We start from the raw sequence: 6,976 nt of genomic DNA, 5'->3' as shown, positions 1-6,976 counted from the left end.
AGCCGAACAAAACTTTATGAGTTTTTCTACGTATCTGTAGTGTGTCGTGACCATATGTCAATGAATGGAGCTACAGTGAATTTATGAAATCGCTTCAATCATTTGTAATAGCCCTGTACGAGGGCTGTTCGGAAGGTAAAGGCCGATTGGTCGCAAAATGGAAATCACTGTGAAAACTAAAAATGTTTTATTTGCAACATTTAAGTGTACCCTCCAGCTACTTCCCCACATGGTCACCGCTCCGACATAGACATTTATCGTAGTCTTGTACCAACTTTCCAAAACCCTCGTCATAGAATGCACCCACCTGCGCTTCCCGCTAATTCTCTATGCTTGTTTGGCCCTCGTTGTCTGGGCCAAACTGTTGTCGTCATAGCCAGCGGCTCATGTGAGCAGAGATGAAAATCAGTGGGAGCCAAGTCCGGGCTGTTTGGTGGGCGATTAAAGACTTCCCATCGAAAACGCTGCAGGAGCGTCTTTGTTTCCCCTGTAGTGTGCTGCCAAGGACTGTCATCAAGAAGGACATGCATGACAGTTAAGTTACGTGGGCAGCATGGAATCACGCGAAATCTCACAGCAGTCACCCATACTTGGCGGGATACACTACTTTCTAGCCACGTTCACGTGCGCACTGTGCGCCCAGAACTGCAAACAGTGATGTGGCGCCGTCGACCGGCATGCTAGAGACACTGCCAAACACAACCGTGCAAAGCTTCATCGAATTTTCACTGTGGCTTCCCTTTCACACCCGATCGGACCTTACTTTCCGAATAGCTCCAGTATACAGGGTGTTACAAAAAGGTATGGCCAAACTTTCAGCAAACATTCCTCATACACAAAGAAAGAAAATATGTTATGTGGACATGTGTCCGGAAATGCTTACTTTCCATGTTAGAGCTCATTTTATCACTTCTCTTCAAATCACATTAATCATGGAATGGAAACACACAGCAACAGAACGTACCAGAATGACTTCAAACACTTTGTTACAGGAAATGTTCAAAATGTCCTCCATTAGCGAGGATACATTCATCCACCCTCCGTCGCATGGAACCCCTGATGCGCTGATGCAGCCCTGGAGAAGGGCGTATTGTATCACAGCCGTCCACAATACGAGCACGAAGAGTCTCTACATTTGGTACCGGGGTTGCGTAGGCAAGAGCTTTCAAATGCCCCCATAAATGAAAGTCAAGAAGGTTGAGGTCAGGAGAGCGTGGAGGCCATGAAATTGGTCCGCCTCTACCAATCCATCGGTCACCGAATCTGTTGTTCAGAAGCGTACGAACACTTCGACTGAAATGTGCAAGAGCTCCATCGTGCATGAACCACATGTTGTGTCGTACTTGTAAAGGCACATGTTCTAGCAGCACAGGCAGAGTATTCCGTATGAAATCATGATAACGTGCTCCATTGAGCGTAGGTGGAAGAACATGGGGCCCAATCAAGACATCACCAACAATGCCTGCCCAAACGTTCACAGAAAATCTGTGTTGATGACGTGATTGCACAACTGCGTGCGGATTCTCGTCAGCCCACACATGTTGATTGTGAAAATTTACAATTTGATCACGTTGGAATGAAGCCTCATCCGTAAAGAGAACATTTGCACTGAAATGAGGATTGACACATTGTTGGATGAACCATTCGCAGAAGTGTACCCGTGGAGGCCAATCAGCTGCTGATAGTGCCTGCACACGCTGTACATTGTACGGAAACAACTGGTTCTCCCGTAGCACTCTCCATACAGTGACGTGGTCAACGTTACCTTGTACAGCAGCAACTTCTCTGACGCTGACATTAGGGTTATCGTCAACAGCACGAAGAATTGCCTCGTCCATTCCAGGTGTCCTCGTCGTTCTACACTCCTGGAAATGGAAAAAAGAACACATTGACACCGGTGTGTCAGACCCACCATACTTGCTCCGGACACTGCGAGAGGGCTGTACAAGCAATGATCACACGCACGGCACAGCGGACACACCAGGAACCGCGGTGTTGGCCGTCGAATGGCGCTAGCTGCGCAGCATTTGTGCACCGCCGCCGTCAGTGTCAGCCAGTTTGCCGTGGCATACGGAGCTCCATCGCAGTCCTTAACACTGGTAGCATGCCGCGACAGCGTGGACGTGAACCGTATGTGCAGTTGACGGACTTTGAGCGAGGGCGTATAGTGGGCATGCGGGAGGCCGGGTGGACGTACTGCCGAATTGCTCAACACGTGGGGCGTGAGGTCTCCACAGTACATCGATGTTGTCGCCAGCAGCAACTTCTCTGACGCTGACATTAGCGTTATCGTCAACTGCACGAAGAATTGCCTCGTCCATTGCAGGTGTCCTCGTCGTTCTAGTTCTTCCCCAGTCGCGAGTCATAGGCTGGAATGTTCCGTGCTCCCTAAGACGCCGATCAGTTGCTTCGAACGTCTTCCTGTCGGGACACCTTCGTTCTGGAAATCTGTCTCGATACAAACGTACCGCGCCACGGCTATTGCCCCGTGCTAATCCATACATCAAATGGGCATCTGCCAACTCCGAATTTGTAAACATTGCACTGACTGCAAAACCACGTTCGTGATGAACACTAACCTGTTGATGCTACGTACTGATGTGCTTGATTCTAGTACTGTAGAGCAATGAGTCGCATGTCAACACAAGCACCGAAGTCAACATTACCTTCCTTCAATTGGGCCAAGTGGCGGTGAATCGAGGAAGTACAGTACATACTGACGAAACTAAAATGAGCTCTAACATGGAAATTAAGCGTTTCTGGACACATGTCCACATAACATCTTTTCTTTATTTGTGTGTGAGGAATGTTTCCTGAAAGTTTGGCCGTACCTTTTTGTAACACCCTGTATACTTGCAAACACACCAAACAATATCTAGGATGCAGTAAATATCGCCCTTTTCTTTATACTTTGTATCTTGTTTTCTTGCTGAGGGCCCCAAATAACACAAACAATTATGTCTCTCACCAAATAATTCTAACATTTCTACTGTTGAAATAATTTTCATTAAAGCATGTTTATCTATTTAGGGTTTTATTTATGCACATTGGAGACATTTTCTCTGTAAAACTACAACTTTTTTTTCTGTCGGATGTTTCATGTATCTCGTGGGAGAACGCTAGTAGGAAAAATACCACGATCTTTGTGTAAGTTTTCAGTGTGTCACGAAAACAACAGATACACACGGCAGCATAAAATCCATTTCTATAATAGGAGTAAGAGCGGCCAGTATAGGTTAACTTCCCATGTTACCAACAACCATATGTCCCTTCTCCCGCGCATGCGCAGCGTGCAGGATACTCGGAATTAGATCTCCTCACTCGGCACAATCTATAGATCATTGGCGTCATGGACACTTTCGCGTCGTTGTTTGTTACTGATTCACACGCAGGCACAAAGCGCGCACCTACTCTGAGTAATCGGTTTTCACCAGAAAGTGACTGGTGTAAAACGGACTTTATACGAGTGGCATGCGGATGCGCGTTATGTGGAACAGTGGTCGGGCAAGAATGGCAGTGTCTCATGTTCGAACAGAACATACCTTGAATCAGATTTTCACTCTGCACCGGAGTGTGCGCTCATATAAAACTTCCTGGCAGATTAAAACTGTGTGCCGGACCGAGACTCGAACTCGGGACCTTTGCCTTTCGCGGGCAAGTGCTCAACCATCTGAGATACGCAAGAACGACTCACGCCCCGTCCTCACAAGCGTGAGTTGTGCTTGGGTAGCTCAGACGGTAGAGCACTTGCCCGCGAAAGGCAAAGGTCCCGAGCTCGAGTCTCGGTGCTGCACACAGTTTTAATCTGCCAGGAAGTTTCAGAACATAGCCGCGCGGGATTAGCCGAGCGGTCTCAGGCGCTACAGTCATGGACTGAGCAGCTGGTCCCGGCGGAGGTTTGAGTCCTCCTTCGGGCATGGGTGTGTGTGTTTGGCCTTAGGATAATTTAGGTTAAGTAGTGTGTAAGCTTAGGGACTGATGACCTTAGCAGTTAAGTCCCATAAGATTTCACACACATTTGAACTTCTTTTTTTTTTTCAGAACATACCTTGCCCACAAGCTTTTTAGCAGACTGGTTTCATGCTGTCCTCAGTCTTCTCCGTACCTACACATCTTCTACCTCCAACATCTTTTACAATCTGTCTACGTCTGCTACATTCCCCTTAACCTCTGCTGCCTGGTTAAAGATGATCCCTGGCTGTATCAGCAGACGTCCCACTGAACTACGAGGATAATCAACAGCTTTTAATTCTCACCTTGAAAGTTCCTTTCTTCCGTGCCACTGAGTTCCCGTGGTGTCACGTTGACTCGTTCTCTTGGCGCAGTCCGGCGCGCGAGAGCAGTTACGTGAGGTACTGCCACACGGATTTAACCGGAAACATTTGTTGGCGCACCAGGACTGATTTTCCGCAGTGCCGCACAGTCCAGTCTGTCTAAATACAGGTCGGTAGTTTCGCTTTGACTTACGAGACACGGTTAAAAATTCACTCTTCGCAATTCAGAGGAGATGGGAGAAGGAAAGCAGGAATCGATTAGGTGGATAACACTAGTTGAGCTGTTGTGCAAATACAATTAATTCACAAGCAAGTAAGGTGGTTAATTTATAATATTACAATCCTATATCGCTTGATATGAAATAGTTGATTTAGTGACCAATTTCGACAGCAACTAGTTGTCATCGTCAGATTCTCGGATCTCCCAGAAATATAATCACACGTGTCTTGTTTACATGCTGAGAACATGCTCATCTATGATAATACAGCTGCACACTGGTTTATTATTAGAGCGTGTTCTCAGTCTGTCGACGAGACGGATGTGTAATTATACTTCTGGGAGATCAGAGAATCTGACTATGACAAATAATTACTGACGGGAATCTGAGTACAACAAATAATTACTGGCGACACCGGTCCTGAAATAAACTATTTCACATCAAGCGAACTTGGCTTCCAATATTATAAATTACAACATTAGATCGCCCCAACAACATATGTAAATTGTAATGTGGTTAAATACACTCCTGCAAATTGAAATAAGAACACCGTGAATTCATTGTCCCAGGAAGGGGAAACTTTATTGACACATTCCTGGGGTCAGATACATCACATGATCACACTGACAGAACCACAGGCACATAGACACAGGCAACAGAGCATGCACAATGTCGGCACTAGTACAGTGTATATCCACCTTTCGCAGCAATGCAGGCTGCTATTCTCCCATGGAGACGATCGTAGAGATGCTGGATGTAGTCCTGTGGAACGGCTTGCCATGCCATTTCCACCTGGCGCCTCAGTTGGACCAGCGTTCGTGCTGGACGTGCAGACCGCGTGAGACGACGCTTCATCCAGTCCCAAACATGCTCAACGGGGGACAGATCCGGAGATCTTGCTGGCCAGGGTAGTTGACTTACACCTTCTAGAGCACGTTGGGTGGCACGGGATACATGCGGACGTGCATTGTCCTGTTGGAACAGCAAGTTCCCTTGCCGGTCTAGGAATGGTAGAACGATGGGTTCGATGACGGTTTGGATGTACCGTGCACTATTCAGTGTCCCCTCGACGATCACCAGTGGTGTACGGCCAGTGTAGGAGATCGCTCCCCACACCATGATGCCGGGTGTTGGCCCTGTGTGCCTCGGTCGTATGCAGTCCTGATTGTGGCACTCACCTGCACGGCGCCAAACACGCATACGACCATCATTGGCACCAAGGCAGAAGCGACTCTCATCGCTGAAGACGACACGTCTCCATTCGTCCCTCCATTCACGCCTGTCGCGACACCACTGGAGGCGGGCTGCACGATGTTGGGGCGTGGGCGGAAGACGGCCTAACGATGTGCGGGACCGTAGACCAGCTTCATGGAGACGGTTGCGAATGGTCCTCGCCGATACCCCAGGAGCAACAGTGTCCCTAATTTGCGGGGAAGTGGCGGTGCGGTCCCCTACGGCACTGCGTAGGATCCTACGGTCTTGGCGTGCATCCGTGCGTCGCTGCGGTCCGGTCCCAGGTCGACGGGCACGTGCACCTTCCGCCGACCACTGGCGACAACATCGATGTACTGTGGAGACCTCACGCCCCACGTTTTGAGCAATTCGGCGGTACGTCCACCCGGCCTCCCGCATGCCCACTATACGCCCTCGCTCAAAGTCCGTCAACTGCACATACGGTTCACGTCCACGCTGTCGCGGCATGCTACCAGTGTTAAAGACTGCGATGGAGCTCCGTATGCCACGGCAAACTGGCTGACACTGACGGCGGCGGTGCACAAATGCTGCGCAGCTAGCGCCATTCGACGGCCTACACCGCGGTTCCTGGTGTGTCCGCTGTGCCGTGCGTGTGATCATTGCTTGTACAGCCCTCTCGCAGTGTCCGGAGCAAGTATGGTGGGTCTGACACACCGGTGTCAATGTGTTCTTTTTTCCATTTCCAGGAGTGTAATTTGTCCCTTGCACAGGCAATGTGGATTTGTTAACTCACTTGTGGGAGGGGCTCGTGTGCTGTAGTTACTCTAATAGTGAGCGTATCTTGTAACGTATAAGGTAACCCACGTTACCACCGTTACTGAACACAATTACAAGATAAAATTGACATTGAAAACCAAGTACCAGAAATTTATTACTGAGTTTAACCGCGAGTAGATCTGTGGACTACCAAAACATGTTCAATACTTTTGCATTAACGCTAGCAGGAACTATGTTTTAGAATAGAGATGTTGGTCAGAGAGGTTAGCTTTACATTGTCAGAGTAGTCAGAATGAACTAGTAGCAACTGTGTGGTGATGTGCTTGGTTTCAAATGGATGGAAGCTAGCCTGCCCTGGAATGGTGGCAGCATGATTTGGAGCAAGTTTTGTAGTATGATATTTAACGAGAGTATAAAATGACCTTCTTTTAATAATAATATGAATATTTATATATGTGTTTGGAGAGAGAGAGAGAGATTGATTTTTGATTGAGATTTTTACTTTAAGTCGTA

Source organism: Schistocerca cancellata, chromosome 7 (genome assembly GCF_023864275.1).
Source record: "Schistocerca cancellata isolate TAMUIC-IGC-003103 chromosome 7, iqSchCanc2.1, whole genome shotgun sequence".
Classification (NCBI taxonomy): Eukaryota; Metazoa; Arthropoda; class Insecta; order Orthoptera; family Acrididae; genus Schistocerca; species Schistocerca cancellata.
This window is presented reverse-complemented; position numbering follows the sequence as displayed.